Here is a 10,177-nt window from a genome sequence, read left to right as displayed (position 1 = left end):
CAGAAGTTGTGTACATCATATGTACCTTCAGACGTTGTGTACATTATATGTACCTTCAGACATTGTGTACATCGTATATACCTTCAGACGTTGTGTACATCATATGTACCTACAGACGTTGTGTACATCATATGTACCTTCAGACATTGTGTACATTATATGTACCTACAGACGTTGTGTACATCATATGTACCTTCAGACGTTGTGTACATCATATGTACAATGTACCTTCAGAAGTTGTGTACATCATATGTACCTTCAGACGTTGTGTACATCATATGTACCTTCAGACATTGTGTACATTATATGTACATTCAGACGTTGTGTACATTATATGTACTTTCAGACGTTGTGTACATCATATGTAACTTCAGACGTTGTGTACATCATATGTACCTACAGACGTTGTGTACATCATATGTACCTTCAGACATTGTGTACATCATATGTACCTACAGACGTTGTGTACATCATATGTACCTTCAGAGGTTGTGTACATTATATATACCTTCAGACGTTGTGTACATCATATGTACCTTCAGACGTTGTGTACATTATATATACCTTCAGACGTCGTGTACATCATATCTACCTTCAGGCGTTGTGTACATTATATATACCTTCAGACGTTGTGTACATCATATGTACCTTCAGACGTTGTGTACATTATATATACCTTCAGACGTCGTGTACATTATATGTACCTTCAGACGTTGTGTACATCATATGTACCTTCAGACGCTGTGTACATCAAATGAACCTTCAGACGTTGTGTACATTATATGTACCTTCAGACATTGTGTACATTATATGTACCTTCAGACGTTGTGTACATCATATGTACCTTCAGACGTTGTGTACATCATATGTACCTTCAGACATTGTGTACATTATATGTACCTTCAGACGTTGTGTACATCATATGTACCTTCAGACGTTGTGTACATCATATGTACCTTCAGACGTTGTGTACATTATATGTACCTTCAGACGTTGTGTACATTATATGTACCTTCAGACGTTGTGTACATCATATGTACCTTCAGACGTTGTGTACATCACATGTAATTTCAGAAGCTGTGTACATCATATGTACCTTTAGACGTTGTGTACATCATATGTACCTTCAAACGTTGTACACATCAAATGTACCTTCAGAAGATGTGCACATCAAATGTACCTTAAGGCGTTGTACACATCAAATGTACCTTCAGACGTTGTGTACATCACATGTAATTTCAGAAGCTGTGTACATCATATGTACCTTTAGACGTTGTGTACATCATATGTACCTTCAAACGTTGTACACATCAAATGTACCTTCAGAAGATGTACACAACAAATGTACCTTTAGGCGTTGTGCCCATCATGTCGGTCTTTCCCGAAGTTTGTATCTCGATACTTCCGTAACGGAAACTCCACTCGACACGTCGAAGTAGATCTCTTCTCCTACCATGAGATAATAGACGTCGGGCTTTGAGTCATCTTATGACGTAGGTGATGAGTTTCAATTGGTCATAAAAAACTTCGTATTTAACTTAACAGTAAAAATATCGTGACGCCTTGAGATTCAGTCTATCAACTTGAACAAATTATACTATGTTGTAATGATATTCTAATGTCGTCAGTAAAATCCGCGGTCATAACCACAGGAATAACGGGATTTACCAAATTATACTATGTTGTAATGATATTCTAACGTTGTCAGTAACATCCGCGGTCATAACCACAGGAATAACGGGTAAAGATTTACCAAATTATACTATGATGTAATGATATTCTAATGTCGTCAGTAAAATCCGCGGTCATAACCATAGGAATAACGGGTAAAGATTTACCAAATTCACAAAAGACATAAAAAGTAACATTTAATGCAAATTGAGAGATCCTACATGTAAAACACACCGATGTTTGGTCCTTTTAGAACTCGTCAGTGATTTTAGGGATATCAAACAAATTATATGTTTCTCTAAGACAAGGCAGTGATGTTAGGGACATCATACAGCTGTTTCGTCTTTCTAGAACTCGTCAGTGATGTTAGGAACATCATACAGCTGTTTTGCCTTCTAGAACTCGTCAGTGATGTTAGGGACATCATACAGCTGTTTCGTCCGTCTACTTCTAGGACACGTCAGTGATGTATAGGTCGGTGATGTGTAGCTGTTTCGTCCTTCTAGAACCCGTCAATTTTGTCCTTCTAGGACACGTCAGTGATGTTAGGAACATCATACAGCTGTTTCATCCTTCTAGGACACGTCAGTGATGTTAGGAACATCATACAGCTGTTTCGTCCTTCTAGGACTCGTCAGTGATGTTAGGGACATCATACAGCTTTCATGACCTTCTAGGACCCGTCAATGATGTTAGGGACATCAAACAGCTGTTTCGTCCTTCTAGGACTCGTCAGTGATGTTAGGGACATCATACAGCTGTTTCGTCCTTCTAGAACTCGTCAGTGATGTTAGGGACATCATACAGCTTTCATGACCTTCTAGGACCCGTCAATGATGTTAGGGACATCATACAGCTGTTTCGTCCTTCTAGAACTCGTCAGTGATGTTAGGGACATCATACAGCTGTTTCGTCCGTCTACTTCTAGGACTCGTCAGTGATGTATAGGTCGGTGATATGTAGCTGTTTCGTCCTTCTAGAACCCGTCAATGTTGTCCTTCTAGGACAAGTCAGTGATGTTAGGAACATCATACAGCTGTTTCGTCCTTCTAGGACTCGTCAGTGATCTTAGGGACATCATACAGCTGTTTCGTCCTTCTAGGACCCGTCAATGATGTTAAGGACATCATACAGCTGTTTCGTCCTTCTAGGACTCGTCAATGATGCTAGGGATATCATACAGCTGTTTCGTCCTTCTAGGACTCGTCAGTGATGTTAGGAACATCATACAGCTGTTTTGCCTTCTAGAACTCGTCAGTGATGTTAGGAACATCATACAGCTGTTTTGCCTTCTAAAACTCGTCAGTGATGTTAGGGACATCATACAGCTGTTTCGTCCGTCTACTTCTAGGACACGTCAGTGATGTATAGGTCGGTGATGTGTAGCTGTTTCGTCCTTCTAGAACCCGTCAATTTTGTCCTTCTAGGACACGTCAGTGATGTTAGGAACATCATACAGCTGTTTCGTCCTTCTAGGACACGTCAGTGATGTTAGGAACATCATACAGCTGTTTCGTCCTTCTAGGACTCGTCAGTGATGTTAGGGACATCATACAGCTTTCATGACCTTCTAGGACCCGTCAATGATGTCCTTCTAGGACAAGTCAGTGATGTTAGGAACATCATACAGCTGTTTCGTCCTTCTAGAACTCGTCAGTGATGTTAGGGACATCATACAGCTTTCATGACCTTCTAGGACCCGTCAATGATGTTAGGGACATCATACAGCTGTTTCGTCCTTCTAGAACTCGTCAGTGATGTTAGGGACATCATACAGCTGTTTCGTCCGTCTACTTCTAGGACTCGTCAGTGATGTATAGGTCGGTGATATGTAGCTGTTTCGTCCTTCTAGAACCCGTCAATGTTGTCCTTCTAGGACAAGTCAGTGATGTTAGGAACATCATACAGCTGTTTCGTCCTTCTAGGACTCGTCAGTGATCTTAGGGACATCATACAGCTTTCATGACCTTCTAGGACCCGTCAATGATGTTAGGGACATCATACAGCTGTTTCGTCCTTCTAGGACTCGTCAATGATGCTAGGGATATCATACAGCTGTTTCGTCCTTCTAGGACTCGTCAGTGATGTTAGGAACATCATACAGCTGTTTTGCCTTCTAGAACTCGTCAGTGATGTTAGGAACATCATACAGCTGTTTTGCCTTCTAAAACTCGTCAGTGATGTTAGGGACATCATACAGCTGTTTCGTCCGTCTACTTCTAGGACACGTCAGTGATGTATATGTCGGTGATGTGTAGCTGTTTCGTCCTTCTAGAACCCGTCAATTTTGTCCTTCTAGGACACGTCAGTGATGTTAGGAACATCATACAGCTGTTTCGTCCTTCTAGGACACGTCAGTGATGTTAGGAACATCATACAGCTGTTTCGTCCTTCTAGGACTCGTCAGTGATGTTAGGGACATCATACAGCTTTCATGACCTTCTAGGACCCGTCAATGATGTCCTTCTAGGACAAGTCAGTGATGTTAGGAACATCATACAGCTGTTTCGTCCTTCTAGAACTCGTCAGTGATGTTAGGGACATCATACAGCTTTCATGACCTTCTAGGACCCGTCAATGATGTTAGGGACATCATACAGCTGTTTCGTCCTTCTAGAACTCGTCAGTGATGTTAGGGACATCATACAGCTGTTTCGTCCGTCTACTTCTAGGACTCGTCAGTGATGTATAGGTCGGTGATGTGTAGCTGTTTTGTCCTTCTAGAACCCGTCAATGTTGTCCTTCTAGGACAAGTCAGTGATGTTAGGAACATCATACAGCTGTTTCGTCCTTCTAGGACTCGTCAGTGATCTTAGGGACATCATACAGCTTTCATGACCTTCTAGGACCCGTCAATGATGTTAGGGAATCATACAGCTGTTTCGTCCTTCTAGGACTCGTCAATGATGTTAGGGACATCATACAGCTGTTTCGTCCTTCTAGGACTGGTCAGTGATGTTAGGGACATCATACAGCTTTCATGACCTTCAAGGACCCGTCAATGATGTTAGGGACATCATACAGCTGTTTGTCCTTCTAGGACTCGTCAGTGATGTTAGGGACATCATACAGCAGTTTCGTCCTTCTAGAACTCGGCAGTGATGTTAGGGACATCATACAGCTTTCATGACCTTCTAGGACCCGTCAATGATGTTAGGGACATCATACAGCTGTTTCGTCCTTCTAGAACTCGTCAGTGATGTTAGGGACATCATACAGCTGTTTCGTCCGTCTACTTCTAGGACTCGTCAGTGATGTATAGGTCGGTGATGTGTAGCTGTTTCGTCCTTCTAGAACCCGTCAATGTTGTCCTTCTAGGACAAGTCAGTGATGTTAGGAACATCATACAGCTGTTTCGTCCTTCTAGGACTCGTCAGTGATGTTAGGGACATCATGCAGCTTTCATGACCTTCTAGGACCCGTCAATGATGTTAGGGACATCATACAGCTGTTTCGTCCTTCTAGGACTCGTCAATGATGTTAGGGACATCATACAGCTGTTTCGTCCTTCTAGGACTCGTCAGTGATGTTAGGGACATCATACAGCTGTTTCGTCCTTCTAGGACTCGTCAGTGATGTTAGGGACATCATACAGCTGTTTTGTCCTTTTAGGACTCGTCAGTGTTGTTAGGGACACTAAACTGCTGTTTTGTCCTTCTAGGACCCGTCAGTGGTGTTAGGTACACTAAACTGCTGTTTTGTCCTTCTAGGACACGTCAGTGGTGTTAGGGACACTAAACACCTGTTTTGTCCTTTTTAAGACTCGTTAGTGGTGTTAGGTACACTGAACAGTTGTTTTGTCCTTCTAGGACTCGTCAGTGGTGTTAGGGACACTAAACACATGTTTTGTCCTTTTAGGACTCGTCAGTGTTATTAGAGAAACTAAACTGCTGTTTTGTCCTTCTAGGGCACGTCAGTGGTGTTAGGTACACTAAACAGCTGTTTTGTCCTTTTAGGACTCGTCAGTGATGTTAGGGACACTATACAGCTGTTTTGTCCTTCTAGGACACGTCAGTGGTGTTAGGTACACTAAACAGTTGTTTTGTCCTTTTAGGACTCGTCAGTGGTGTTAGGTACACTAAACTGCTGTTTTGTCCTTCTAGGACACGTCAGTGGTGTTAGGGACACTAAACAGCTGTTTTGTCCTTCTAGGACACGTCAGTGATGTTAAGGACATTAAACAACTGGTTCATCTTTTTAAGACTCGTCAGTGGACAGGGACATTAAACAACTGGTTTATCTTTTTAAGACTCGTCAGTGGTGTTAGGGACACTAAACTGCTGTTTTGTCCTTCTAGGACACGTCAGTGGTGTTAGGTACACTAAACAGCTGTTTTGTCCTTTTAGGACTCGTCAGTGGTGTTAGGTACACTAAACTGCTGTTTTGTCCTTCTAGGACACGTCAGTGGTGTTAGGGACACTAAACACCTGTTTTGTCCTTTTAAGACTCGTTAGTGGTGTTAGGTACACTAAACAGCTGTTTTGTCCTTCTAGGACACGTCAGTGATGTTAAGGACATTAAACAACTGGTTTATCTTTTTAAGACTCGTCAGTGGACAGGGACATTAAACAACTGGTTTATCTTTTTAAGACTCGTCAGTGGTGTTAGGTATACTAAACTGCTGTTTTGTCCTTCTAGGACACGTCAGTGGTGTTAGGGACACTAAACACCTGTTTTGTCCTTTTAAGACTCGTTAGTGGTGTTAGGTACACTAAACAGCTGTTTTGTCCTTCTAGGACACGTCAGTGATGTTAAGGACATTAAACAACTGGTTTATCTTTTTAAGACTCGTCAGTGATGTTAGGGAAACTAAACAGCTGGTTTGTCCTTCTAGGACACGTCAGTGATGTTAAGGACTAGGGCACGTCAGTGATGTTAGGAACATGAAACAACTGGTTTATCTTTTTAAGACTCGTCAGTGGTGTTAGGGAAACTAAACAGCTGTTTTGTCCTTTTAGAGTCGTTAGTGGTGTTAGGTACACTAAACAGCTGTTTTGTCCTTTTAGAGTCGTTAGTGGTGTTAGGGACACTGAACACCTGTTTTGTCCTTCTAGGACTCGTTAATGGTGTTAGGTACACTAAACAGCTGTTTTGTCCTTCTAGGACACGTCAGTGATGTTAAGGACTAGGGCACGTCAGTGATGTTAGGAACATGAAACAACTGGTTTATCTTTTTAAGACTCGTCAGTGGTGTTAGGGAAACTAAACAGCTGTTTTGTCCTTCTAGGACACGTCAGTGATGTTAAGGACTAGGGCACGTCAGTGATGTTAGGAACATGAAACAACTGGTTTATCTTTTTAAGACTCGTCAGTGGTGTTAGGGACACTAAACAGCTGTTTTGTCCTTCTAGGACACGTCAGTGATGTTAAGGACTAGGGCACGTCAGTGATGTTAGGAACATGAAACAACTGGTTTATCTTTTTAAGACTCGTCAGTGGTGTTAGGGAAACTAAACAGCTGGTTTGTCCTTCTAGGACACGTCAGTGATGTTAAGGACTAGGACACGTCAGTGATGTTAGGGACATGAAACAACTGGTTTATCTTTTTAAGACTCGTCAGTGGTGTTAGGGAAACTAAACAGCTGTTTTGTCCTTCTAGGACACGTCAGTGATGTTAAGGACTAGGGCACGTCAGTGATGTTAGGAACATGAAACAACTGGTTTATCTTTTTAAGACTCGTCAGTGGTGTTAGGTACACTAAACAGCTGTTTTGTCCTTCTAGGACACGTCAGTGATGTTAAGGACTAGGGCACGTCAGTGATGTTAGGGACATGAAACAACTGGTTTATCTTTTTAAGACTCGTCAGTGGTGTTAGGTACACTAAACAGCTGTTTTGTCCTTCTAGGACACGTCAGTGATGTTAAGGACTAGGGCACGTCAGTGATGTTAGGGACATGAAACAACTGGTTTATCTTTTTAAGACTCGTCAGTGGTGTTAGGGACACTAAACAGCTGTTTTGTCCTTCTAGGACACGTCAGTGATGTTAAGGACTAGGGCACGTCAGTGATGTTAGGAACATGAAACAACTGGTTTATCTTTTTAAGACTCGTCAGTGGTGTTAGGGAAACTAAACAGCTGGTTTGTCCTTCTTAGAGTCGTAAGTCATGTTAGGGACACTATACACCTAGGAGGCTACGTGAAAATAAATCGAAAGTGAAAAATTTGAAAAAAAGTGTCCCTTCAACCTTGCTTGTTGTGATAGGGATGACGTCCAAATAGGAGACGTGGTAAGATGATACATTTATAAGTATACACGTGTATATTACCGAGAGTTGTAACATCCTCATCATGTTAGGATCCCGTAACGTATATATACTGATAACTTATCTAGTATACTTTAAGTGGATGTATTTCCCGTTAAAACCATTGTTGCATCATTTAACAGATATACCGGTAACGCGTGGCATGTGATCAGGATTTAGATCTTATCAGGATAGTTTCGTTTTATTTCAATTATTTTGAATTTAACCTTTTAAGAGATTTTTAATTTTCGTGGTCGGAGGCAGATAGTGCTACAATTGGCCGTCATTCAATTACTGTGATTTCGTTGAACAGCCCCTTTTCACTGTTATTCGGTATGTTGTATATTGACAATATGTCAATTTTGATTTAGTTATGGTCAAGTAATTTTTCTAGAGTTAACGTACAAACACACACTCTTGAAAGAGCTTGGCTGGCCAGCACTCTTACATTAATTAGGGTTGAGATATCCCTGTCCACGGACCAGACCCATGCTAGATTCTCGATGGAAAGCGCGATTTGACAAAATAATATGAATGTCCATAGATCTATCTGTAACCTGGTACACTATTATATGACTTTAGAATTAACTTATTTGTGTATCATCGTTGGTACAAAACGATATGAAATCAGAAATAAAATCAACCCTTTGATTTTGTATTTTTCTGTACCAAAACAACGACCGAAAATAGCCATGGTACGGAAACATGTGAAACCGTCAGACAAAACGTCTACCAAGTACAAATGTATAACAGATTTATGGTGTTCCGTTAGGGCCAAAACGCGAAGGAGCGAAAACACGATGGCGAAGGAGCAAAGGAGCGAAGAAGCGAAGAACAGAAGGAGCGAAGCGAAAACATCACTCCTTCGCCGTCGTATTTTTGCTCCCTCGCCATCGTATTTTCGCTCCTTCGCCTTTAGGTCGAAGGAGCGAAGGAATGATATTGGAAATTTGGCTCTAACGGAACAAACGGAACAAACAAATGGTGTTCCGTTAGGGCAAAATTTCCAATGTCGTTCCTTCGCTCCTTCGACCTTAACGGAAGGAGCAAAAAAAAAAAAAAAAAACACGATGGTGAAGGAGCGAAGAAGCGAAGGAGCTAAAATACGATGGTGCAGGAGCGAAAAATCGCTCCTTCGCCATCGTGTTTTCGCTCCTTCGCCACCATACTTTCGCTCCTTCACCATCGTATTTTCGCTCCTTGCTTCTTCGCTCCTTCGCCATCTTGTTTTCGCTCTTTCGCTCCTTCGCTTTTAGGTCGAAGGAGCTTGAAATTTGGCCCTAACACCATACAAATTACACCCTGATAAGGCTCTCATCACATAAAGTGGCCATTCGGCACACCTTGGCAGATTCCCTACATTTCTGCCGTTCATAAATATTGTAGTTCTGCACGGTTCTAGAAAATCTATCAAAACATTAAAAATGACGAAAATATACAGATGCCCTTGGACCTTTTTGGAGCCCTACTGTTCACACAGTTGTAATGAACTCTTTCCGTCAGCAGTGATTAATAATGCAACATGGTACAAACATACATGAAATCTCATTTATTTTTGTCAGGTTCGTGTCAGTCATCACAGCTTTTAACCCGCGAAAACAACCAACTGTAATGTATTCCCTGGTCAGGCTCGTGTCAGTCATCACAACTTTTAACCCGCGAAAACAACCAACTGTAACGTATTCCCTTGTCAGGCTCGTGGCACTCATCGCACAATTTTTTAACCCGCGAAAATAACCAAATGTAACGTATTCCCTTGTCAGGCTCGTGTCAGTCACTGCAGAAACTTTTAACCCGCGAAAATAACCAAATGTAATGTAAACTTTTAACCCGCGAAAACTACCAACTGTAATGTATTCCCCTAGTACACGTCACCAGAATGAGACACAAATATACTTTGTATTGAGTTACCTCCCTTTGATCATTCTGGTATATACTATTGCGCTGTGCTGGCTGACCATCAGCGTTGTCGCGTTGTTGTTGGCGCAAATATGAGTTAGATCCTTGGTTGGAATTCCGCGTGCTAGCTCATTTTATCCTCCAGTACATCTAGTCCCTTACCGGTTTGTTCCGTCGTCACCACAACCGTCACCCTAGTTCTTATTATGAGAATATGACTTGGCTGGATTTTATCTGGATTTGTATGGCCGGTGTCGTCGATGAAGTTCCTTAATACCGGATCAAAAGTTTACACGCTTTCAACAGGTAGCACCACCTGTCTCCCTTTTTCAAGACATGCTTTTTTCGGCATAGCCGTATAA

Source organism: Pecten maximus, chromosome 17, assembly GCF_902652985.1.
Source record: "Pecten maximus chromosome 17, xPecMax1.1, whole genome shotgun sequence".
Taxonomy (NCBI): domain Eukaryota; kingdom Metazoa; phylum Mollusca; class Bivalvia; order Pectinida; family Pectinidae; genus Pecten; species Pecten maximus.
This window is presented reverse-complemented; position numbering follows the sequence as displayed.